The sequence below is a fragment of the Ambystoma mexicanum genome, chromosome 1p (assembly GCF_040938575.1).
Source record: "Ambystoma mexicanum isolate Mex_15411 chromosome 1p, UKY_AmexF1_1, whole genome shotgun sequence".
Lineage (NCBI taxonomy): Eukaryota > Metazoa > Chordata > Amphibia > Caudata > Ambystomatidae > Ambystoma > Ambystoma mexicanum.
This window is the reverse complement of record NC_090921.1, coordinates 1,105,898,443-1,105,926,300: the sequence shown is the minus strand read 5'-3', so window position 1 is coordinate 1,105,926,300 and position 27,858 is coordinate 1,105,898,443. Positions and strand designations below refer to the sequence as shown.

At 46.1% G+C, this 27,858-nt stretch overlaps 1 protein-coding gene across 7 annotated transcripts in view; it reads right to left on the bottom strand.

Moving 5' to 3' along the window:
• LOC138448702 (uncharacterized) overlaps window positions 1-23,789 on the bottom strand; it is a 554,652-nt gene extending 530,863 nt beyond the window's left edge. For 2 of the 7 annotated variants that reach the window (XM_069604712.1, XM_069604715.1), the window contains exon 1: window positions 23,555-23,788. The gene's annotated coding sequence lies outside the window, so the exon portion shown is untranslated. Of the gene's footprint in view, window positions 1-23,118; window positions 23,361-23,554 lie in introns of those variants that run through there. The other 5 variants (XM_069604713.1, XM_069604717.1, XM_069604718.1 and 2 more) reach the window with 4 other exon arrangements.
• Window positions 23,790-27,858: the final 4,069 nt, after the last annotated feature.

Genomic DNA, 27,858 nt, shown 5'->3' with positions numbered 1-27,858 from the left:
TTTAAAATACACAAATCACATATACTATGTCAACTATACAATGTATTATTGTTTACAGCTTAAAGGGGGCCACCTGACCCAAAGCAGCACACTAGGAGACGTATTTTGGAACAATCAACATTGTAAACACACCTCTAGTTTAGATAGTAAAGAGTGCTTATGCTGCAATTACAAGCACACTGTTAATAAAGTCCAGACTTACAACACTTGATCAGCATTCAGTGAGTAAAATAACCTTATAAAAATAAAATGCAGCTTCGCATAAAATTACAGAGAATTTTGGGATTATCAGGCACTGGTAAGCGGGCTCTGCTGTTGCTGTGGGAGAAGTGAGACTTGCAATGGCGACAAATTTAAGGTTAATAGCTGCCGTTTATCACAAGATGGCAAGCCAGCATAGATCTTAACCACTGAATGCCCACGGAACAGCTATAAACCCTTCTATGTCAGCAAGAGGCTGATGTAGAGGAACCAGTGTTAGAAAGCAATGAGGTAATTATACTGTACCATATCCCGTGGGAGGTGAAGCCCCCCCCCGCCCAAGACTCAGTGAAGGCCCCTTGTGTCAAAAGGTTGAAAAGTCCTGCTGTCTCAGTCCCCACAGTCCTAACTTCTCCCCTGCTTAGAGTGGAAGCAGTCTGCGGCACACAGCTTGTAATGCAAATCACACATTAAGCGTCAGGACAAAAAACAGAGAAATGAATACATTGCTGAGGTAAATGAGTTATGACTGGCAACACTGGTAATACCGTATAGAGCCACATTATCACACCGCCCAACTATGAGTTTGAGGGCAAAGGTGGAGGAAAATCCTCCAGCAAGAAGCTGGAGGTATTTCCTCCACCATACCGCCCAAAATAGAACAATTTGGGATATTACCACCAGCAAAATTACTACCAGCAGTAACACTGCTAAAATCCACCATGGAGTCCTATGGACTCCAATTAATGGGGACTAACACTGCCTACCACCACTTGTAATCCAGCAGTAATACCGCCAGACCAAGTGGCAGTAATGGTAGTACAGTTTGGTGGCATCTTGGCAGATTTACAGGCCACACAGAGACATCACCTCTCTCCATGTTGTCTTTTATTGTAAAGAGGATTAACAGGTGTCAGACCTGTAAGATATCCACGTCTCCTCAGGTGACTCAGACCCCCACTATTCCATCCTACATAAACTTGATGCCCCCAGGCTGTTGATCTTCTAGTCTACTTTTATTCTACCCATGTAGATCCAGGAACGTCATACTCCTGTTACTTTACTTCCTATTCCTTAAAGCCAGGGGTCCTAAACATGTGGCTCTCCAGATGTTTTGCACTACGACTCCTATGATCCATCACCATTGACTATGCTGGCTGGGGCTGATGAGCACTGTAGTACAACACATCTGCAGAGCTAAAGGTTGCAGAACCCGGCGTCCAAACAGAGGCCTGGAACTCCATACTGCCACAAGCACCTTATCATTTGACTCTGGCTCTGAAATAGAGACTTTATGCCGGCCCTTTACCCACAAACAATGGTTGTTAATATTATACCTTGGAGCTGCACGAGTTAATAGCACTAGTGCAAGAAACAGACGTTCAGAACGGGCGGCAAAAAGACTTCTGAGTTCACAGGATTTGGTTGACCAAGGAATAGCACACGAGGCATGGAGCTGGGACAGGATGGCAGGTTAGCTGCTGGCAACCTTTCAGGTGGCAACCGTAAACCCATGAAGAGGGAGCGGAGATGTGCAGTGCTTCTTTGCCCCCCCGATTCTCCGATTTGTCAGAGCTACATTTTCAAAGCATCTCTCTGAATGGAGCATGAGTGCATTCATCTCTCAGTTGACTCGCACAGTTATTGTTCTGTCTGCGTCTTTCATTTCTTATAAAACAGCACCCAAGGTTGGTGGCTCTCAGGGGGTAGGGAGCATGGGACGCTCCAAGGACAATGAACTGGCAGCCAGGGGGTTTTAGCAATGCGCTACTTTTGTAAACAAAATGAACCCCCAAAAAATCTTTTTTTTGTGACTGCACCAGTAAATCATCAAAAATCGATGAATGGGAGAGAGGCTGCAGGAGAGCGATTCACCCTTATTTGTATGGTACAGTAGCACAGATAGGAGAAAGAGGTTAGTTGGCTCTCGACTTACATCTACCTGTTCAGTAGCACACCTGGGAGTGGGTAGTTGAACTGGCTTTGGGGTCCCCGTTTCTCTGTGATAGCATACTCTCGAGGGCATACTTTTTTAATTAACATTTAATTGCAACTGCATGTGTATACCAAGTGCTTAATTTGTAAAACAGTAGGTGCCTGTGCCCAAATATGTTCTAGCACTTCTGTGAAACGTGGGCAGTTCCACACCACTGCTACCACCCAGGGTTGGACTGGGACAAGAAATAGGCCCGGTCACCCAAAAGAAAGCGGCCCACCCGTCGCCTCAAAAAAGTGGCCCACCCCTCGCCTCACGACACTTGACCTCTGATGATATCACCGAAAGTGATGTAATTTGACCCCACACCAAAGTGACATCCCGGGAAGCGATGAAACGCAACCTTTCACCCCTTGACAAAATAGGAAGTGGCATCAAATAGCATTGTTCCTAAGTAAACTACATTACGAAAAATATGGTTATGATTTCACTAAAGTGATATACATTTCATACAATAATGGATCACCATACGTATCATTAATATCTGTGTGTATAGATCCATATTGTCAAATTACTGCGACTCCAAGCAGACGTCCAAGGCCACATGATAATATGGTATTATATAGCACTTACCCTTAAGCTCTTTTTTATAGAACAAATATGCATACAATATCACCCAACCTGTGTTGGTACTCATATCGACCCAAGAAGGATGAAAGGTTTTTGAAGAATAAAAAATAAAATTTTAAAAAATGAATTTTTCCCCAAAAATGTTTTCAAACCGGCCCTTACTCCCCTGGGACGTACTCAGCCTTGCCAGGGACCAATTTGACCGTACTGCTACCACCCATAGTGCTACAGAGGCCAGGCCTTTGTGGGGCCTCAGGCTCCATTAGGAGCCTATTCATGAAGACAAAAAAAAGCACACACATTCTTTTGCCGCCATGACCATCATCAAGGCAAAAGAAGGTGTGTGCTTTTTCTTTTGTCTTCATTAATAGGCTCCTAATGGAGCCTGAGACCTCACAAAGGCCCGGCCCCTGTCGCACTAAGCATGTGTTGCAGGGGCCGTGGATCGATCTGCTGCTTGTTAATGAAGCAACAGCCCGACCCTTTGGTCATTTAACCTTTTTTTTTTTCCCCCACAAACTGTGGATGCGCGCCCCCCCCCTGGGCATGAGGCTGCTGCCCACCAGAGGGACGCGCTCCACAGTTTGAATACCGATGCTCCAAGCCCTCCCCTCCAGGACCATACACCAATGAGTCCTAGAGGGGAGGGCTTAATCGCACATTTTCGCGATTATACCCGGCCAGGAGTGTTGCCAACTTGGCAACTTTCTCGCTATATTTAGCGAGAAAGCACAGCCCCCTGGCAACTTTTTTTTTCTTTCGAAAAAGCGGCTAGCGAGAAATCTAGCTACTTTTTTCTATTGGTTTGGAGACTTGTGTCATTTACTCAAGTTTCCAAACCAATAGAAAAAAGTGGGGCTGTGCTTTCTCGCTAAATACAAAGAAAGTCGTCTTGCTGGCAACACTGGTTATATGGCCGTGCATGTGTGGAATGGCTTTCCCGCTCTGACAAATAGGAGAACGTCCTTGCCCAGCACCTTACTCTGGATACAGGTTTAAGAAGCTACAACAGAACGTGCAAGCCATTATATTAATAACAACCAAAATACTACTGCATTTGCATATGGATGTAATGAGTTTGCATCTGTGCATTCGGACTTGAATTACAAAAAAGGGGTAGGCTCAATGAGAGGCTATAACAACCATGCCCTCGGCAATCACCCATCATGCACCTGGTGAATTATGCAAATTGGGTAATGACGTCACTTAGCTACTTCTAGCTACTTTTTGGACGGCCAATAGCTACTTTTATTCCTGAGGAGTTGGCAACACTGCCGGCCAGAGAGAAGTGATGGAGTATCGATGGAAAGGGCCATTGATGCAACACTTCTCTTCGGCTGGGGGGGGGGCGCTCAGCCAGACTTGATTTTGCCGGGGGGGGGGGGCTCGGGCCGCGGAGCCCCCCGTACTCGGCGCACCTGTTATTAAGTGAAAATGAACAAAGAAAGCTCACTGTTTTACTCATTTCACTCATTGTGTTGCAGTGATTACGCTAACATATTAGGTTCGTCTTTATGCTTACTTTAAAAAAGGGTAGATCATCATCCACGGTATACTGTCATAATCTAACTCCCAGGCACCAACTAACACGCATCGAACATTCATCGATGCAGCACTCTAGAGCCTTTCATATTAAATGACATGGCTATGTCACTCGTACAATCACTCCATACACAGGGCACAACATCTCTTTCCTTCATGTACATATCAGCAGACAGGACATGACAACAATTACAAAATAGTAAAGAGACTCGAAAAACGTGGTTCTACAAATGCCAGAAACTCACAGAATGAACAAAAACACGAAAGAAATGAATATTGGAAATGGTGGTTGTAAAACCCTAGGCACAGCAGTGCAATGATACATAACTATCAAAGAACCACCAAGAGAATAGCATTCTGGTACTGTAGCTCTAATCCTTAGCGACAGTGGTGCAAAGACGTTGATCGTTACCAAAAGACTTCTAAGAGTCACCAACCGAAATGCACGTCAAACCAGAGATAGAGAGTGAAAACAAATGCGTATACGTCGACTCAAACCTTTGGCAGTAAAGGTGAAGTCCATCCGAAGTGTAAATCTCTATAGTAAAGTCATGTTCCTACTTTTCCATTCAGAATTATTTTGCAAAAATGTTACACGGGTTAAGGCAGCAATAAGGGAAACATGAAAACATCCCTAAAGTCATATCCTCCCTACACATTGAACCCTCAACTCCTTCGTTCTACTCTCCTGCAATGACTAGCAATTAGCTTCCTCTTCAGTGAGCCATCTGTTCCCTTTTCGTTTAAGGGGCAGTAGCATTTTTTTTGTTTTACTTTTTACAATTGGTTTACAACAACAACAAACCTTTACAAAAACAAGAACCAGAAATCCACTCAGTACATACATACTATGATAACACATAAAATCCCAAGGGGGAAATGAAAGAAGAAGAAATAATCCAAAATGCAAGTTGGGTACTAAACCCCTTAAAAAAAATGCCACACAGAGTAATTCGCTCATTCATAGAATATGAATATTATACAGGGATAAAAACACAGAATATCATATAAATCGTTTTTTTTTTTAAGGCCATTCTGTAATTCATTGAGCATAATTCACACAAAAGAAACACAAAAAAGCAACCTTCCGGTACAATATATTAAAACTTTGAATAACATTCATCAGTGCAACATATGAAGTAAGGTAAGCATGGAGACTGCCATTGTGGGGTTATCAACCCAGACTTCCGGAATCCATCAGACAGAATCTGTCAGGTTGAGGGCTTTAATAAATTCTGGCACTGCAAGACCCTCTCCGATGCAATTAAAACTGACACATCTATTCCATATATAATCGCTATTTATCGCACACCAATTATTAGCTTGACTCAGAGCTAAGAAAATGCCTCATCCTCACCGTTTTTAAATCTGCACACTCCAATACTAACGGAAATGGGACCCACACCAACACCATCTAAGGTAGTAAAACATCTGGGAGTCATGATGGACAACACCCTAACCCTAGAACCACAAATAAATGCAACAGTCAAGAAATGCTTTTTCCTCCTCCACACGGCAAGAAGAATCCTACCGTTCCTCTCCTTCACGTACAAAACACTCACTATTGTTGCCCTCATCATGTCAAGAATCGACTATGCAAACAGCCTCTACCTCGGAATACCAGAATACCTCCTGAAGAAACTACAACAGATCCGAAATGCAGCAGCCAGACTACTCTTTAAACTATCAAGAAGAGAACACATCACTCTTGCTCTAAAAACATTAAACTGGCTCCCAGTAAAACATCGCATCACCTTCAAAACAATGTGCATAATGCACAGGGCAAGAAGCAGAATTCCTACAAAAGAAAATAATCTACAAGCCAACAAGACCCCTCAGGTCAAGCAATGACATCCGCCCGGAACCTAAACCATACCTCAAGAAAAAACTTGGAGGCACCTCATTTTACCACTTAGCCGCAAAAACCTGGAACAACATCCCAAAAGAAATAAACACCAAAGATTACCTAAAATTTAGGAAATTACTAAAAACCTGGCTCTTCAACGCCACTGACTCAAACTAAAACCGAAACAGAAAGGAATGGGGATGACTAAACAAGAGCAGACACGGTCAACTCCCAGACACGACAGGGTAGCTCCCACAGCACCAGAGTATAGAGTGGAACTCAGGCGACACCCATGGAGACGGAGTCAACAACCCCACCTAACCCCACCCAATACCCGCACTCGCCCCTTAGTTCCCAGCAGGTACCATAGGGTTGTGAAACTGTCGGGATATTATCAAACATCACAATAACTGAGCTATGGTCATTGACAGGTGCACTTGCGAGTGGGAAGGGAAGGCAGGTATGGCTGCGAGGGAGACAAAAAGGAGGGGGCCAATTTTCTGAAAGGGACCTTCAAGGCCCGACGGACCCAGATCAGGACCGAGGCACTGGGGTCCTCCGAAACCCACCTGGGGAGACGACAGAGGCCACAGCCCACCGCCTCAAGCGAGGATAGAAATGCCAACGAATCAATTTGTACTAACAATTTCCGCCCTCCGCATACATCTCTCAAACTCCAAAACAAACACAACTACAAACCTACAGCACAACAAACCGCACAAACTTCACTACATTGCAACACCAAAACAAAAACACACAGACTTGCACAACAGTACACGACGACTAACGGCCGCAAACACCCCAGGCCCAGCCAAAGGACCCACCGGGCTGAGGCTGCCAACTGCACATCAGTGCTCTGTTGCACTTTTCCTGCCTCCTCCCACTAACTCAACCTCTCCTCCTCTTTCAGAGCCGCCAGAGCGCCAGGGGACCACTCCGGTGGTGATAGTGCGCGGTACAAATGTCCTTTAAAATTAACAATACCAGGTGTGGGGCAGTCTCCATCTGACCCAACTGACAGAATCTGCAATTGATGATGTCTGTAGTTTGCAGCCTTCCTCTTTTTACCAGAATCTCCTTCGTCAATAGAAGATTGCATCTTCGTTGCAACACAATATTACGATAAAATGTGTTTGGAAACTGCTGCAGAATCATAGTTGAGGCACCCCGCTTTCTATGGGTGAAACCCAAGTTATGCATCGATGGATATGAGTGAAGCGAGTCCGTAGTGCAGACCCAATCGTAATCAAAAAAAGCTTTCTTCACTCTCAGTGGATTGGTCAACAAGGTCGCCCTATCCATTGCCAAACTATTCAGGAAAAGAAGCACCCTATCCTCGAGAAAGAAAATGTATTTTATTCTTTAAAACTGATAATTTTTTTCCCAGCAGATCGTAGAGGGTTGCAGGGATTGGATCAACCAATTTGGCGTATAAAACAAGAACATTCCTTTCCAGTCCACCCATGCCTTCATTGAGACAAACCCCAGCTCAAATTCGATAGCTGCAAGTGGTATTGCGTTCGGTATACTCAGAATTTAATGGCACATTTTTGTTTCGATACCATCCAGAACCTTAAAGACACTAGACTGTACGAATTCTAAACCATAAATTAGTTTTGGGATGATCTGGTCTTGCCAGTGCTGGTTTAATGGAGAAACGGCCATACTTCCTATCTATTTTCACTACCTGCCTAGTTAAGAATTTCTCCTTATTTAAAAGGGCCTCTCACATTTCCTAGCTCAGCCTGCACACTGGTTTGAAACCCCAAGTAGACCATGGTATCCACCGTTCCAATTACTTTATTTTCCAAAGACCATGCCCTGCCCTTCATTATTTTTCACCAGTGCAATGGTTAAAATCTTGGTCTTATCATGGTTAACAGTAAGCCCATTGTTTATGGCAAACGCAGAGATTTGGTCAGCAAACGCTGTAACCCAGTCCACAAGTTATCAAATAATAAAAAACCATTAGCTAAAGGGGCACTATTTGTCTGATCTCTGGACAACGTCAGCCTTCCTATTCCTCTGGCCAGCCTTCAGTCACTTCCTTTCATCAGCCCTGAGCCAGCTATTATCAGAGCTACAGTGCCGCCTCTCAGTCATTCATATAGGTTAATTTTCAGTCGACTGACCAGTTTGGCTTCAACCCCACCCTCAACACCAATAGCCCTCAGCATGATCTCATCTTGGTGTCAGCCACAGCCTGTTTTTTAATTGTGTCTGTTCATATTTCCTCCAGGATGCTGTGGACTGGCCAACAGGGTGGTGCGGGGGGCTTAACATTTCTGACCTCCAGGACCTAAATGCAACATCACTGGTATTTTGTTGGACAGTCTGTCTGGAGTACAGAGGCACCTTCCACCTTAGGGGGCAGTGTGGTGTCAAGGAGGGACCCATTGCTACGAGGCTGTGAATGGCAGATGACAGGACCAATGAGTGTATCTGACAGCTGGGATCACAGTGAGATTCCATATAGGAAAACGTTGGAGCCTTAAGAGGGCACTTTGGGATTCAGGTAAAGAACAGAATATGTCCCAGAACTAGGTGTGTGCCACATCGTGGAAGTGCCGGAAAGGAGAGGGAGTCCCCCAACAATAAGACCTTTTTATTGAATTGTATGGCTCACAGCCTCTGCAATAACTTAGTTGTGGAGAAGGACTGATAAGAGGCGTTTAGTAAAACAAGTGTGTGTGTCCATCAACTCATTCCCTTGGAGATGCTCTGTTAACGGACCTTAGTACTGTGGTGTTTTGCGTGTAGGCACAAGTGCTAGTGGAGTAGTGATTCAATTATGCCGAGGTGTTCTGCGCATGCCTCTGCTAGCTATGGAGAGGGGTGTGGGGTGGAATGCTACAGTGACGCATGTGCGCAATGCCATTGAGATAAATTGGGCACCGGCCCTCCGATTGAGAGTCGAGAGGCTTCCTCTTTTGCTTTTTGTTGGACAGAGAGGGGAAGGAAGCCTTTCCTGAAACCGGCAGTGTTAACATTTTTACTATGCTCATGCGGAAAAATGTATGCACAAATGCAGAAAAACTTTAAAGCTACTAGTTACAGAAAAGTCTTCCCTCACCTCTCTGCCTAACAAATCTCAAATCAGCATCCCCCTGCCGACAGATGCGAGCCAACATATAACAACGTTATTTTTTCTTTCACATCTAGGGGAGGGGGCAGATGTGTTATGACAGGATTTCATGCATTACGCTTAAATGATACGCTGTGAAGCTGGCATGTTGATCAGCTTACTTTATTGGAGGTCTCATCAAGGTACATAGGAGATTAGGAAGTGCAGACATAGGAACTCACTGGCTCCCACCGCCCAGGCTCACATCTTTCAACTGCCTTGGGAGGGGGAACTCCATTCAATCACAAACATTCCAATCCTTCAGCCAACATTCCACACATGACATCACTCCTTACATACAGCTCATACAAGCAGGATAAATGCACAGGAAGGAAAGTCAATACCCAACACCTCCTTCTGTTACCACAACAAGCACACCACACAGACAAAGAAAATCTCAACACACCTCACAAACAAAACCCACCTCAACACCTCCTTCCGTTACAGAAAAACATTCAGCCATCACAATCAAACAGCACAACACACAACAAGGCATAAAATAAGCAGTCGCATAGTTCTTTGCTATGCAATTCTGTAGGTTTGCTAATCAAATGGACACTTGTGTAGCAAAGTTAGCCGCTTAAGTTTCCCTCTTCAATGAAAGCACAGCTCGCCCTGCATTCCTCTTACCCTCAGTGCTCTCTTCAACCTCTTCTCTGTTCACTTCAAGTGCTAATGGAGAGAAAATGCAGCAGTAATTGTCTCCTCTACTCTGAGTGCCAAAGGCATGTGTGGGAGTGCTAGGCAGGAATTTCCTTTTTCAAATAATTGCAATCCAGAAGTAATCAGGGCAAAAAGATGTATGTGTCAACTTTATATATATTTTTTAAAGATAGTCATGTAATTCCATTCCTAAAATGCAAGTTTTTACATAATGCATAATTACAGTATTGATAATGTATAACACTGCATCATCTCCATGCTTTATAGTAATGTTTAGGTTAGTGTATCTAAATGTCATAGTGTCAACTATATTTCATTTTGTTGGGACAGATGCATCATATTGACGAGTGAACATTTTTGAAAATGCACATGATCACATGCTCAAATGCTTTTGATGACAAACCTTGCTCTGTAACCTGCAGGTTGCATACATCTTGTAACTGGTGCTCAACCCATGAGCGAATCCATACTACTTGACATTCTATATTAATCACCCTGTTGCTTTATACGAGGTACCCTGAAAGAGAGATGACCATAATCTACAATATTACACCTAGTTTGCCCAATTCTCTGCCTGCTACGCAATCCACTCTGCTTAGTCTCTTTCTTGCCTCTTAATGAATACCCAACACAAACTAGATGATTAAGCAAAGTAGTGATCAGTAGTTCCATCCAGTGTGTACATCTACAGATCTACTGAAATACCAAACACTGTAGTTAGCCTCCAGCGCTCGATTTGCTTTATACTTATGATTGTATTATATATTACCACCTGTGGGAGATAACTGGCCAAACTGTTTTCAGAGCCTTTTTATCATATCTATTTATTTGTGTCCATTCATGCAGCTAACCTTTTACATTTTACAGACTCATCTATGGCTCGCAAAGTCTTTTCGGCCAATCGAATAGATTTTATGAAGGGCGAGTAGCGTTTACAGGAGAAGTTTGAAACTTTTATTTAACATTTACTTTGTTTGCATTTAATATCAAATACAAGTTTCACTGTGCATTGTTCGCCTTTGGGGGCGGGCACCAGTGTGCCAAACATAGTGGGTTTGTAGTACCATGCACCATTTGACAGAAATCACATTTTAAATATGTTGTCCTCCGTTCCTATGGGTCGAGTGCATGCATTTCTCTTAGGCCGAATAGGTAAACTAAGTTACACGACCTGCAGGTCTAGCTGAAATGTAAAGAATTGGCAAGGCCTCACTCCTCTCACTAATGTCTTATTTCATCGGTACACATAACTGCTGTATTGTTGCTCATTTCATGTCTTGGGCACAAATAACGTCTTGTAACATTAACAATATTAGTACAAAATTGCTAACCAAACAGGTCTGTTTGCTAATCAAAAAACAACTAGCAAACTCTGCTAATCAATTTTTGAAAAATAATTTATGCATTTGCACAACCATCATAACTGTGAAACCTCTGGCACCACGAACAAACTAGATAACCAAGGGAATGGCTGACCAAACAGGCGTAACTAACTTCCATGTAACGGCATCACACCAACATTGCCACCAAACACTACCCTCTCAACAAACCTAAGACACCTTCCACTCGTCACTGGCGGGTCACCAGCCTGCAACACTGGAGAACTAACCTGCCCCTCTGGGCTAACTAACTACAAAGCCCAAACCGTCCTAAAAAAACGAAACACCTCCCGTCTACCACTGTCACTGGGGAACCTCAGGACTGCCACACCGGAGCACAAATGTCCTCCTATATGGGCTGGCACGTGGCCCGCTAAAACACCTGCAAGAAAACATCTCAAACAGATCATAAAACCAAGGCTCAAAAGGATCAGGCGCATATTTTCCACAACACCTAACACACACACTCACCTGACCCATTCCCAATACACACACACAAGCAACCAAATTACACATCGGTCAACCAACTCACAAAGTACACAGCCCTAAAGTATTGGCCAGACACCCAGAGGCCTCAAAACCAAGCACTAAACTAGACCAGCTGGGCAATGCCACAAAGATGTTGGGGTTGCCCAGACTCCCAGAACATCCAAAAAAAAGAATCCGGGATGATTCCAGAAGTAACTCTAAAGTTGAAGAATAAAATAAATCCTAGGTGGGATGCAGGCACACCTGCATCACCAACAAACTCTGCACCATTCACTACACACTACAGTGCTGCAGAGTCTCCTGACCAGTCCACCACTGGTCATTACACCAATACAACTGCCATAGCTGCATTCACCATGCATCGCCACAGACGGCAACAAAGCCTCTTGACCAAGTCATCACTGGTCACTACACATCACAACTCTGCAGAGTCTCTTGCTCAGTCCAACACTGATCACTAACAAAAAACCTCGTGGCTGCATCCACACCTTGCCTCACTACAGCCTCTACACCAAAATCTCTTGACCAGCCCACCACTGGCCCTTAAACAAATACAACTTTCGTGGCTGCATACACCCATGCATCACCACCAACTCTACACCAGAGTCCCTTGACCAGCTGCAACTGGTCACTACACACTAGAGCTCTGCAGAGTCTCCTGACCAGCCCACCACAACTTTCTTGGCTGCATACACACCATGCATCACCACCGACAGTGCACCAAAGTCTCTCACCAATCGACCAAGCGCTGCAGTCGCTTAAAATGATTACAACATAAAGCAAGAACTTTGCGGTGTGGGCAGGGCCCTACTCACACCTCAAACTAAACATGTACATGCTTACATCGCAAACCAACGAAAGTTTAACTTTTCTATATGGTGAAACTCTCACATAGTTGTAAATCTCAAAACCTAAAAGTCCATCTTGCCATTTCCAGGATGAAACCTAAATCCTCAAGTTTGTTAAAAGCTAACGTTAGGCCGCATCAATAAAAGACTTCAAAACGCACATCCTAATACTCAGTTATCCAATTATCGCCACTCATGCACGCACATAAGTCAATCAAAATTACTTTAAATGCAAATTTGTACTCTGAAATTCCTTGTCACATATTAAGAGACCATGCTGCCACTCTGCAAAATAGCCACCTGCAAAGCACTGAAAAGCCTCAAAAATGTTTAGTACTAACCTTGCTCTCTTGACACTTATAAACAAAACCTATCATGTTTGCAGAAACCTTTCCATTTAAATATTTTACATTTCCATCATTTTCCTGGCGACTTTTTGACATGTTCCCAAAATGTTTACATCTCACCCCAACCAGTCTCCCAAACAAGAGAGCTGGGGGCACTCGTGGCACGCAAACGCAAGCACTAACTGTACCATGGCAGAACGTCCCTGGCGGTACATATCATCCAGAGTCTTGCCTGCGGATGGGGAAATTCCCACGCTGCGCCGTTGGCAAAACTTAAGGCAGTCACTTGCCAGAAAGCCCACACGCGAGCTCCCGCGGTCCCCACAACTGCCTCCTCACACTGTAGCAACAGGCTCTGCTCATTCACGCGTTGCCACTGCACACCCAGGATCAGTATCTCATAAGCGCTCCCAACGTAAACTGCTTCCTGATCACGTCAGAAGATTGCTTTCTGATAACGTCTGAACATTCCTGGGTGCCTTACTCTAAGGCATATCACTGGTGATCACAAGTTTGTAACATCAATGGTCACCACCACTGTTGGCAGTGACGCATTCAGCATTCCAGACAATCGCCTACTCCCCACGGAGCCATGCTGACGTCACCAGTTTTGCTATAGCGCAGGGCCGCTCGGAGCTCCGCTCCCCAACCGTCACGCAGATGACTGTGTTGCTTTTGCTTGTTTTTCTTGTGCCTCACTGTCGGCCAGAACATACTCCAGGGAAAGTTACAAGTAGCCCGTAGGCTGTCTCAGTTGAAAAACCACAATTCAGGCGCTTCAATATCCTCGGCCCATACAAGCGCTTCAACTGCCTTTCACCATACGTCCAAGTGCTTGTTCTGTAGTCACTGACAAGAACGTCAGTGAAGTGCATGCTTACAGAATGCATACGCGTAGGGGGATTCCAATGATGAGGGGAATCGAATGTGCATTCAGTATTCTCCCGGTTGTGTTGTGCTCCGGGGGCCCTTGATTAAAGCCTATACTTCAAGCATACTTGTGTGCAGCAGTTTACTACAGCGCTTCATGTTTAATGTCACTGACAACTTTACAGTCAGGGTGCTATCCAAGATATACTCAAGCTTCTCCCTGGGTGCCAAACCAGACATTTACTGTCCCACAAGTCCATCCCCTGGGTGCCTGCCAGAAAGTTACCTTTCCACACCCCTGGGTGTCCACCAGAACAAACTTCTTCCTGGGTGCCTGGCAGGACAATCTCATTGCTGCCACCTGCGTGTGTACCAGGGCAGCCTCCTTTAATCTGCCCTGGGTGGTGAGACTCTTCATGTGTGCAGTGGGTTCCTTCTCCTTTATCTCAGTCTGTTCAACTTCATCCTACTCTGCACCCCCTACAACAGTCTTCTCTCGCCACTCTCCCTGGACCACAAACACAGGTACCTGTCCTCTCCAAGACCAGGCCTTGTCGCCAAAATGTTATGACAGGATCTCAGGTATTACGCTTAAAGGATACGCTGTCAAGGTGCTATGTTTATCAAATTACTTTATTCAAGTACTTCAGTCCATCAGGTCTCAACAAGGTAAATAGGAGATTAGGAAGTCGAGACATAGGAACCCACTGGCTTCCACCACCCAGGCTTGCATCTTTCAACTGCCTTGGGTGGAACTCCATTCAAACACAAACATTCCAATCCTTCAGGCAACATTCCACACACAACATCGTTCCTTACATACTTTCTCCCCCGCTCCCTTGCCAATTCTTGACTGAAACTGCACTGAATCTGCAACTGGGCCACTCTCACCGATCTCGGTCCTTGGCCCAGCCACTCTCCACTTGCACTGCCTCCCTGGCAACCCCTGCACTGCGGGACTGTCTCTGCATCCCTTCAGCCCCCTTCCCAGCACTTGTCTGCACGTACCTTGCACTTGCCACCAGCTGGCCCTATTATTTATCTATTATTCTACTTACCCTGTACTGCACTTTCCCCTTGCACTTTCCCCCCCTCCCATTCCCCTTGCACTTTTCCCTTCCCTCTACCATGCACTTGCGCGATCTGAATGACTACTGGCCTAGTAGGACAACTGGCCTAGCCTGTCTTCCCCTTGTTCCCCCTCCCTGCCTCGTCACGCCTTGAAACACTTGTGTATAGGCGGGTTACAAATGCCATATCATATCATACACCTCATCCAAGCAGGATAAATGCACAGGAAAGAAAGTCACAACAATGTGCACTTGCTTTTTGTTAAGCAGAGGTGAGAGAAGAATTGTTGCATGTTAGCTCATTAAGTATGCAGGCATGTGTGCAAGGAGTGTGTATATGTATTATGTAATGTGCGTGTGAAGGAGTGCATAATGAATGGGGGACTAGGTGACTAGGTGAGCAGGTGAATCAGCAAATGTAGGTGAATGGGGTGCGAGAGAATAGTATGTTTAAATGAGTGAATGTTGTGTGTGTGTAATGTTGGGCAGAGGAGTAGATTTTGGTGGGTAGGAGTTGGGGGATGGGGAAGGGATGTCTGATCGGATACCTGGGCTTTAGATATAAAAATGTATCAAAAACAACTAAATGTAAATGTAATCTTTAACTCCAATCACTTGGTTATTCTCAATGGCATATTGTGCTTACCTGCCCCCCCCTCGACTACCCAGCCAAACCGAAGGATTTAACAGAGGGTGTGGATCCTCCACGTGTGCCCCACCCAGTTTCTGAGGTTGCCCCAACTCCCAGTGTAGGTTTCGTTGTGCCCCTGCTATGGCGTCACGTTTTTAACACTGCCATGCACACTCACGCACTGCAGGGGTGAGGGGCACTAATCCGGACAGACGCCAAGCAGCTGCTGGAAACTGTTTTGTTCCATTCTGGGCGATGGCGGTAATGCTTACTGCGGAGTTCCAAAATGTAATCCTCAATGTCGTTACTGGAATGGACTCGGAGGCATTCTGCCGGCTGGGTCGTTCCTGTTAAAACTGCTCTATTGTGTAATGAAACGATAAAGCGTAAAGGATTAATGAATCCATGATTGTTAAGATTTGTGCACATACTTATTTTAAATCCTGCATTCTTTAATACAATAACGGGCACGCACATTACAGTGCTGCCTTGTCTGTGGTATAGTTCTTGATTATTTGCAATTTACAAATGGTGTTGGGGGAAACGTCAATTTTATTTAGTGCTCGCTTTTTAGGGCGCCTATCACCTCTTACGTTTGGTAAGCAGAGGTATATTTAGCATTTACTGGCAGACACTGGCTCGGCAGTGTAAGTAGGAGGAGGAGTAACTCAGATGACTTTTGTTGTGTCACTATCCCGTTACCTGTAGGTACTGCTACACAATTGTACTCTACCTCGGGGAACTAGAAGAAAAAAGCTACACATACCTTTTAGAGAAGGTCTGCCGACCCACAGAATCATTCGGCTAAACCTCAGGTATCCTACCTGATAGGGACAAGACTTCCTCGACCAGTCACCAAACTCTCCACAGCCAGCCTTCTGACCCAGGCCCCGGGCCGCATGAAATGCGGGACGATAGAGGGACTGGGAGTTTAGGCGCGGGGTGGGGGAAAACGGCACGAAAGCGTAGGGAGGGGCGTCCGAACGGCGCCACAAGAAACAAAAGCCCAGGAAGGGCAGGAAACAGCACCTGGGAAGGTGCGAAATGTAACAGCAAAGGGTCAGGGGGGATAACCCGGCCGCCCCCAGAAAGGAACAAAAGGCCAGGGGGGGTATAAGTAAGCCTGGAAAAGGAGAGGCGGCACAAACCAGGTAGGAGCTCACCTCTCTTGGGTAGGCTCCTAGTGCCTGGATAAAGGAAAGGAAAAACGTTAGCTCTTGCCGGCTCACGTATTTCTACTTCTCCGATTTCATTCTAAATGCAGTGGCTACGAATCGCCCAATGGTGCCGGAGCAGGAGCGACCCAGAAGTACCAGCTGCGAACGAACAAAGGACTTTCGCCATGGTCAAACGAGAAGCGTGGCTGACAGAATTCAGACAAGAAGGATGACGGAAGGAAGAGCAAAAAGGGCACAAGAATTCTCAGAATGGGCGAGAAAGGCAGAGAAGGAATACGGGGCACAATGGGTGCTGTAGATAATGCAGAAAGAAAAAGGGTGAAGACAACGTCGCCTCTGCTGTTCATAGAGCCCAGCAGCAGCGAAGGAGAAGACGAGGTACCGCAAGGACAGAAAAGGGGAAGAGCGGAGTCGAAGAGATCAGAGGAACAGACAGAGGCACCGACCAAGAGAAAGAAAAAGGATAAAAAGAAAGGTACTGTGAATAATAATGTGGGGAATAAAATCGTACAAATGTTTAAAAATTGCGTCACGGTTTCGGGTAAGTCGCCCAGAACCAATGACAAGAAGAGCAGACAGGGGAAGGGATCCAGGGAGGAGCAGCAGGGGAGTTCCTCAACCGAAGCAAGCAGTGATGACGAAGAAAGGGATCACCTAAGGGCTTGGGTAAAATGGAGAGGAGTGGTGAGCAGGGAAAAACAGAGAGGGGCAGGGCCAGAACCCAGGGAAACCCCGGTCCCGGCACCACAAGGGGCACCAGTAGAACCCAGAGAAACCCTGATCCCGGCACCACAAGGGGCACCGGTAGTCCCGGTACCGCAAGGGGCACCAATAATCCCGGCACCGCAAGGTGCACTGGCAGGGCCAAACGTAGTAGCAGGGGACACACCACCAGGAGCAGCACCAACGGCGCCAGCGGCAGAAAATGGGGGGCCACTCATGACGAAATACGGCAGGCCAACCATGGGTAAAGACGCACAGGGCAGGTCAATGAAAACGATGGCTTGCTACATTAATGACAAAGTAAAGGAAAAAATATGGAGGAAGGAATTGATCGATATCTTTACATTGTTAGATTGTCAAAAGAGGGGGATGAATGTGGCCCTAGAGGACATGAAGGAGGACGAGAAAAGTTTACTAAAAAAGGGGCCAGTAGTAAGGAGTTTTGACAACTGATGTCGGCCTTCACCATAATGTCTACAATCATATTACAAAAATTCCCGGAAGACGGGGTAGCATTAGTGGCGTATCAGCTGAGGGTGCTGAAGGTACACGCAGCATTTGGAGGTGACTCATGGCTGGAGTATGACCACGAGTTCAGAAAGGAGATGGACTGCTTTCCTGATATGGGCTGGGATGAAGAAAACTTTAATCTCTACATATTTAACGTGCTAAAGGAGAAATGGGATTCCAAGGAGCGGAGTACAGGGGGACAAAAGAGAAGGCAGTATTGGCAGAATGATTACAAAGCAGACTATAGATACAATAGCAGAAAGTACGAATCCAGCTATGACAGAAATAGAGACCAGAGTTTTCGAAGCAGAAATAATGGGTCACAGAGAGGGTGGCAGAGCAGCCTGCCCCCGACAACACAGCAGGGGGCGGGGGGGTGCAGTGGGAGCACGGGGTCAACATGAGCAGAACCAGGACAATGCAGGAGTTTTGAAAAGGGGAGACCCTGTAGCTGGGGATGGAAGTGCAAGTTCAGCCACAAGTGCGGGAGATGTAAGGGTGACCACAGCAGCTCCAAGTGCACAGTGCCGCAGCTCCAAGCAGCAGAAGCGATGAGACGCGGAAATAAGAACTGGGGCGGGAAAAGGGCCACGCCAGTAAAAATCGAGAGGATGGAAAGGTGGCTCCAGAAATACCCAGACCAAGAAACGGCAGAACAAATCGGACAAGGCTTTAGAGAAGGTTTTAACATCCCGTTTACCGGGCAGGGAGCGCAAGACATTCCTAGGAATCTAAAATCGGCACCCGAAAACAGGGATATATTGACCAGTAAGATCAGGAAAGAAGTAGAACTCGGGAGGGTGAAGGGCCCATTTACGGCCTTACCATTCGAAGAATTTCTATGCTCTCCATTAGGGCTGGTGCCGAAAAAAGACGAAGGGGAATACAGGCTGATAAACCACCTATCCCACCCACCGGGGGCCTCGGTGAACGACGGCATTGCCCAGAGCGAGGCTACAGTATCATATTCAGACTTCGAGGAGGCAGTAGAACTAGTCAGGAAAGTGGGAGAAGGGGCATGGATGGCGAAAGCAGACATTAAATCGGCATGCCGCCTGTTGCCAGTCAACAGCGGATCACAAAGATGGTTATGTATGCATTGGGAAGGGGAATACTCGACAAATGCCTCCCGATGGGGTGCGCCATCTCATGCGCATATTTCGAGAGGGTAAGTTCATTTTTACAATGGGCAGTAACACAGGAGATGAGGGAGTCCATGATGGTACATTACCGGGACAATTTTTTATTCGTCGGGCCCAAAGGTTCGGAGCTATGCAGGGCAACCCTGGACAAATTTGTGCAAATAACAAGCGAGTGGGGTTTTCCTCTGGCAGAGGAGAAAACGATGGGCCCAACGCATATTATCCAATTCCTAGGTATAGAAATTGACGCAAACAAAGGAAGGTGTCGGATCCCGGAGGACAAGGTGATGGATTTGCTATAGACAATAAAGGAACTACAGGGAAGAAACAAAGCAACAGTGAGAGAATTGGCAGGAAAGCTGAACTTCGTAGGAAGAGTCATACCACAGGGGAGGGTGTTCCAGAGAAGTATCGAGCTGAAAACAAGAGGTGCCACCAAGGGGCACCACAGAGTCAGGCTAGGGGGAGGAATCAAGAGAGATCTGGAAGTGTGGGCAGAATTTCTGAAATACTTCAAGGGATCTTAATACTATGGCGCTCACCTGTGAACGAGGAAGGTAAAAGGGTGTTGTTCACCGATGCAGCAGGTGGCCTCGGTTTTGGCGCAATACTGGGGAAAAAATGGTGTGCAGGCAAGTGGCCAAAAACATGGCAAGTGGCGGAATGGACAAAAAAACAACGCTGCTGGAGCTCTTCCCGATATGGGTCGTGTTATGCGCATGGGGGGGGGAGCTAGATAACAAGGAGTTGGCAGTATGGTCAGATAACATGGCGGTGGTGCACGTGTTAAACAAAGGAAGTGCGTCATGCATGATATTGTTAGAATTAATGAGGGCAATCACACTGGAAAGCCTAAAAATGAATGCATGCATAAAGGCGAGGCATATCGCTGGGTAAAAAAATGTGGTGGCTGATGCAATCTCTCGCTTTCAGTGGGAGAAATTCAGGGAGCGGAGACCGGACGCCTACAAGGAAAGAACGCCCACGCCGCAGAAGGCATGGGTCCCGTTGGAGGCACTAGAAAGGAAAGCACGGTTGGCCACAAGGTCGACTCAAAAGAAGTGGGAGAAGAACGGAGAAAAGAAAGGGTCATCGACAAGCTGACCAGAAAGGCCCTAACATACAAAACGGGTAAGCAGTACGAAAAGCATGTAAAAGATGTGTTGGTGGAAACAGGTGTAAAAGAGGTGGAAAAAATTTCAACGGAAAAAATGTGTGAATTTCTCAAAGGGGCATTTGCCAAAGGGAAAAAGAAAAGCTGGGCAGCAGCACACCTAGCGGCGGTGGCATATACCACTAAAGTGGCAGGCCTACCGTACCCGACCGACAGCGCTAAAATAAAATATGCTATGAGAGGATGGGCGAAGTTAGAGGGAAAGAAACCAGATAACAGAAGGCCAGTAAATTTTGGGAAGTTGATAATTCTGTGAAAAGTGCTGCGAGACACATGCAGCAGCACGTACGAAACCGCGCTGTTCAGGGCAGCATTTGCGCTAGCATATTATGGGGCTTTCAGAGTAGGGGAACTGGTGGCCAGGAATACGGTGGTGGGAGACGGCCTGGCAAGGAAAGACATTAGTATGGGAAACAAGGGGATGTCTATAATGCTAAAGAAATCTAAAACAGACCGGGGAAGGGGAGAGCAATAGATCTCAATTTCATCAGAGAGAAGGACCACTGTCCCAGATGCATCACCCAATACTTCCTAGATCTGCGACCAGAGGTCGACGGACAGTTATTAATACATAGGAACGGCAGCGCACTCAGCAGGTACTTGTGTCAGGCAGTATTGAAACAGGCGGTGGCAAAAGCAGGATGGGATCCAGCCGAATTTGGGACATACTCTTTCAGGATAGGAGCAGCGACCTCTGCGTGGGCGGGGGGCCTGGGCGCAAAGGGGGTGAGAAGAATTGGGGGATGGAAGTCGCAATGTTTTAAAAAATACATAAGGGAGGAACTGATATGACACTTATCTCCCCTGTTTCCATAAAGGCCGGACCCTACAAATCGGCATGGATAGTGGGGCACTCTTTCGTGACCCGGGCAGGCAGGTGGCTGGAAGAGGAGAAGCAAGGACTACATTTCAGGAACACAATTACGTCCTGGTGGGGCCTCCCGGGGATGCACTGGGAGGACATCCACGACAGGCTGTTGGACCTGATAGGTTTCAGGGACCCCCCCTCCCTCCGAGTACCTAGTTATACACCTCGGAGGGAACGACCTGGTGAGCACAAACAGGGGTAAATTACAAAGGAACATTTGCGAGTCGCTGCATAGCATAGCCCGCAGCTGGTGGAAAACCAAGATTTTTATGTCAGAAATAATACCAAGAAGGGTCTGGTATGGGGCACAGAAGAGGCACGTAATCGAAATAGCCAGAAAGAAACTAAATAAATCAGTAGAAAGGTACTGTAGGAACACAGGTCTGCACTTCATAAAACATGGCTTACACCGAAGCAATCCGGACACGTTTCACCAGGATGGGGTACACCTATCAAGGAAAGGGATGGGGGGTTTTTCCAACAACATTTTTAGGGCACTCCAAGAACGAGGTTGTAGGTAGGGTGCTTTTGGGGGGACCTGAGCGGGCGTAGAGAACACCCGCTCAGGTGTGGCAGCATGTGGCCAGGAACGAAGGCCCAGGGATAACAAGGACTCAGGAGGAGCCCTGGGCAACTTCGGGACTGGACACAAGGTGCCCAAAAGCATATGGCAGTGTAATTATTTTGTTGTGTTGTATTTTCTGTAAGAAAATAAAATGCCTACGGCCTGCAACTTTTCCATACACATAAGTTGTCTGTGATTACTTAGGTAGGGATCTGGTAAGAGAAGCAAAGTGAACCCACACTACTCAGCCTATGACCCAGGCCCCGGGTCGCATGAAATGCGGGACGATAGAGGGTCTGGGAGTTTAGGCGCGGGGTGGGAGAAAACAGCGCGAAAGCGTAGGGAGGGGCGTCCGAACGGCGCCAAAAGAAGCAAAAGCTCAGGAAGGGCCGGAAACAGCACCTGGGAAGGTGCGAAATGTAACAGCAAGAGGTCAGGGGGGTAACCCGGCCGCCCCCAGGAAGGAACAAAAGGCCGGGGGGGGTATAAGTAAGCCTGGAAAAGGAGAGGCAGCACAAACCAGGTAAGAGCTCACCTCTCTCCGGTAGGCTCTTAGTGCCTGGATAAGGGGAAGGAAAAACGTTTGCCACCCAACCCACCCTACAATAATAACGGAAGAAGAGGGGTGCAGGCAGGAGCCGGTACACGGTCCAAAAAAGAAGCAGCGAGCAGAAGTAAGAACGCTGAGTACTCTTTCGGTACACGGTCCAAGACATGTCGTAGGCGGCATGTGCCCAGGAACAAAGGCCCAGGGATAACAAGGACTCAGGAGGAGCCTTGGGCAACTACGGGACTGGACACAAGGTGCCCACAAGCATATGCCAGTGTAATTATTTTGTTGTGTTGTATTTTCTGTAAGAAAATAAAATGCCTACGGCCTACAACTTTTCCATACACATAAGTTTTCTGTGATTTATTACTTAGGTAGGGATCTGGTAAGAGAAGCAAAGTGAACCCACACTACTCAGCCTAAGAGTTCAGACCATCCATCCACTTCCTTTTGAGTTCCCGACAACCCCCACAACTAGTCTTCTGAGTTGTCCAGTTCCCTATACTAACTCTTCAAAATAATAAACCACAAAATACCATCTTATGTACCTCGCCTGTAAACCGTCACAGCCACTGCACTGGCCCTCAGTGCCCTACACTAATTAGCGCCACTGGCCGTCCTGTAATGTGTGACCCTCCCAGCCCCACAACATGTCCAGGTCCTGCAACCCCTTAGAGCTCAGGCCCCCTACCCCAGACCTTCTTAACCACTCAGTCCCGATTCCCAGCGCCGCCCATGCACCACAGACAATTATCCGAGCCTTCTTCAAACCTTCATTCTGATTCAACCTCACTCTGTCAACAGAGACACTCGGTCGGCCATCGCTGCCCACCTGTCAGTCTGCACTCAATTCGCATCCGGTTGAATCGCAACCAAGACTCCTGCACTCACTGTATAACCGGGAACTTCTCTAGTTTTCAGCTGATGCGCCCTCCCCTTTGAAAGCGCTCCACGTTCCGTTAGTTTTGAAGGGATAATCGTTTCATTGAGCTCCTATTTTCCTGCTCGGAACTCGGAACATAACAGACAAATCCCGCCCATACATCTCTCTGTGCCACCTCTTTACTGCACACAACTAGGACGTGACGCGTAGTCACGTGAAGAAAGCGTAGTACTCGATCCGTCTCCCCAGACTAATTGCTGGTTGCAGGCTTGCAGCCGAGCTTATCGGTGTTTACGTTTAGCTGTCTGGGTACAATGTGGCTGCGCTGGACCTACGGGCGCGCAAGAAGGATGTCGGTACGGCTGTGATTCAGTGAGTCGCTTACCAAGCGGAGTCCATCCTCCTGGTCAGTATCTGGGGGCTGGCTGTTTTCCCGAAATTCGTCGTTGTCAGAGGATCAAATTAGGCTGATTATTAAACTTATTCACCATCACACGTCTCCAATCCGTAAGGGCAGGTACGAGACGAGTGTTGCAGCTATATCTGTCCGTCGCTCGTGCCTCTATATCCGGAAGTAGACGGGAGACTAAGATAATCGGCTCGATCCTGTCTTTGTTTGTTAATATCACCGTCTACCCTCACCCGGAAGCAGTCGGAGCAAGAATGACCCATCCATCGGGACCACGGACAGCGCACAAGAACTTCTGAGAAATGCACTCCTTCGACAATCAAAAAAGAAAATTAAATACCAATGGATATAATAGACGAACGTTTGCTCTCCCATTTCAATTACAGGTCAACAATTGCATACCAAATTATTTGATTCTGCAGATATGCATATGTTATTGGCAAACGCGGATTGATGTCGACGTTACCCAGCCAGGCATGTTTTTATTTTGGGAATACAGCTCAGTGGGGCCCAGACTTCAGAATGACACTTCGTACTCTTTAATTCCATAATGACTTCTTGATTTCTCCGTCTTATATATACCCGCATTAGAGGACCCAACAAGGTACGCTCAACGTTGTGTGGGATCCCCTGCAGCCCGTTAGATGTTGGGCGAAGGGGGAGAGATTTTCAGCTGATGTATCCTTTTTTTAAAAAAGTGCAACATATGTAATTTTGAGATTTATATCAGACGAGGACAACTGCTTTTAAAACATAGTATGTCCACAAATACAACACACAGTACAGGCTAGCAACGTGTATAAAAGCAGACATGTGAGTTATCCATGCGGGGGCAAGAATGCTCTATCGTGTTCAGCTAGGGATCTCCCCTTGTTAGTCCCGCGGAAAACACTTTATTAATGGGCGGTATATTATATTTTGTAACAGTACACAAATGTTCTAACGCAACTTAGAAAACCATTTTGAACATGAAGATTATTAAAATATGCTTACATTGAGTATCTGTTTGTGGAGACCATCACTGCACAGGCATTTATTGTCTTGGATGGCTGCGACAATGGCATGTTCTGATAAAACTAGAAATTGAAGGGAATCCCAAACAACACTATATATCTAGTGTTATCCCTACCTTTTTTGGGGGGTACGTAGGTAAGTAGAAAGGTAGTTGGATATGTCAACAGTTCGCCCAGGCAAGTATATAGTTAAGAAAACATATCAATTTTATTCAAAATATAGTAGTTAAACGTGATTAAACTAATCAAATTAATGTACATAACAATTAATAAACATAAAAAACTCTCTAAAAATAATAGTCAGATGACAACAGATCCTGTTAGGAAGAATTCAGAAACTCCGTAAATGAATTAAACAATCATCAAAGCCCCTGGGTACATTGCTATATTTTCCTATTAGGGCTTATCCATGTTAATAGATGGTAATAGCTATCTAGTACAAACATTCCTAGACCGAGCTTCTACGATGTATTGTACTAGATAGCTGTTACCATCTATTAACATGGCTAAGCCCTAATAGGAAAATATATTATTGTTATGTACATGAATTTGATTAGTTTAGTTATGTTTTGAATACAATTGATATGTTTTCTTAACTATGTGCTTGCCTGGGCGAACTGTTGACATAACCAACTACCTTTCTACTTACCTACTTATTCTGAAAAGACCCACAAATCCCAGTATCATTGTCAATCGTACTACATAAGCTTAAGGATAAAGCAATTGAGAAAATGGGACCCATCAATCAACTGAATTCATTTTGAAAGGTTATTTTCTTATTTTTATGTTATTACCCAACCATGTTGAAGTATATCTCTCAATTGCAATAAGCACAAATAAGGGAGCATTTGCGCATTTCAATGTACATCCCTATTCCACAAAAAGGATGCGCTTTAAAATGTGCAAAAGTGGAAGTCCTTCCTCGGAAAGAACCAATGCATGAGAGGTTAATTCCTGAACCGCTCATGGATTTTCTTTTTCACCACATTTCACAGTGACCTGTCAATTAAGTGCCTGTCTCTGTGAAATGCACTCCCAGCAAACCTGTTTTTTCTACTTAACACAATAAACATTCCCCCTTCTTAACTATTAACACACACTTATATACACATTTATATACACACAGACAACAAATAATGACCTAAAGATCATATAATACACTATTTTACACATTGGGGACTGCTGCAGTCCGATACTCTTTTAAGTATCTTGATGGTACTGTTGGTCTTCCAGCTGTTTCCCACCTTATGATCTTCCTGGGTAGTCGCGTCCACCACATGGGGCCGCCCTACCACACTGTGCATGCCACGGGCTCCCAAATGTGTCTACATGTGGCGGCATGCCCTGTGGGCCGACACAATCACCAGCGCACCTGCAGCACACCAGCTGCTCTACAGCAGCCCCAATGGTGGGGGGGATGTCTGATATCACCCTGCAGCCCATGGCCACTCTTTTTCTTCTGGGTGGTCCCATACTCTGGAGTGGCCAGCGAGAACACAGCTGCGTACAAGAACACAGCTGTGCTAGAGGTGCCATTTTTGCTTCAGGCGGCGTCCCCATCGCTTTGGGAATGCTGCCGTTGAGCGCCGCACCCTGGTGCCATCTTTGCTCAAGCAGCATCCCTGTTTCCATGGGGATGACGCCTTTATTGATCGCTGCACCCCTCTCCTCTGCGTTGGAGGGATGTGGGGGTTAGGCCACTGATCTTAACCTGGGCTGCTACGTCGTGGCAGCCCAGGACTTTCCTTCATTCCTCCACCTTTCGGGGCGGAGCGGGCTGCACCAGCCCTTCACCTGCCTGGTATACGCTGCCCGGGAGGACTTTTCTGCAGGGCCCACCTCGCTGCCATGAGGCCCGGATTGGGCAGCTCTTTATTCTCTTTATTCTTCAACCAGGGCAGCACCAAACACACTGCCCGGGGCCGTTAATGATGACCCCATCCGGTCTGACCCACGGGTGGGCCAACAGCTGCCAAGGCCCCATGTTAAGTTTGTCAGGTCGCCCAACACATAGCTTTAAATTGTCTTTAGGCCCTGGGGGCAGTCAAGGCCAACCCCACTCCCATCGGGAGCTCTCTCCTACCTCTTGTCTATCCGTCTCTTCTTCAAACGTCCCTCCTAACAGTTTTTTCCCTTCTGGAATCTTCTCCTCTGCCAAGCTCATTCTTAGGCAGGGGAGCTATTTTTTTTTTCTTCTCAATATTCCATCCAGCCCCATGGTGAACTGGATGTATCATTCCAGGTAAGTCTTTAGTAATACCCAAACACACACTACATGAAATCAAGTATTTTATTTACACTCCTTGGTGCCTGTGTCTTTATTTCTAGGTTTCCCTTAGGGGACGAGCACACAGCCCTATCTAGCCAGGCCCTAGTTTGGGCCACGGCTGCAGAACAATCAGAGAAAGGGTACACACAGGAAACAAGGAATTCCCTGCCATGAGGATACCTCTCAAACACTGCCAAAACAAATACAAAACAGTCATATGTAATGCCAAAGCCTCCCACTACCTCCAAGAACTCCAATCATCACAGAAACTATTCATAATGTCAAGTACCTCTCCAAAATACCATCCACACATACCTCACATACATTTCAGTAAGCAACTCCCTCATGGACTACTTCAACTCTAAAATACACATCTTGGCTTCGTCATTGACCCTTAACTTTCCTTTGGACACCACAGAGATGCTGTCACCAAAACATGCAATCTACAACTACACCTAGGCAAGACCAGACACATTCTTCCACCTGACAACTTCTGCAACGTAGTCCAAGCAATAGTTCTGTCCAAGCTGAATTCCAGGATGCCATCCTCACTGCACTCCACAACTGCACCGTGCTCCCTGCAAGCCATATAAAATGCAGTAGCCAGACTCATCCCCAGCTACCCAAACATTCACAATTTATAATATGCAATTGTCCATGATGATTTCTTATTTGACATGTTTACTTTGCTATTTTGAATGTCGCAATTTTGATCAATAAATATGGCCTTTTATTTTCCAAAGAAAGATGTGTCTATGTCTCCTTGGCTGGCCGTGACCCCTGTGCTGCCCATCTATTAAACCATACTGCAAACTGGATCAATTCTATGGGCTCCACATTTTGTCAGGAAACACACAGTGAGATTAAATGATTTTCCCAGGATTACACACTTTGGTAAAGTGGTAAAGTCAGAATGTCAGCATAGTCTGAAATGTAGGTACTTGACCACACATCTTCCCAGCTAAAGTTGGTACAAACATGTATTGAAGTTTGGTTTT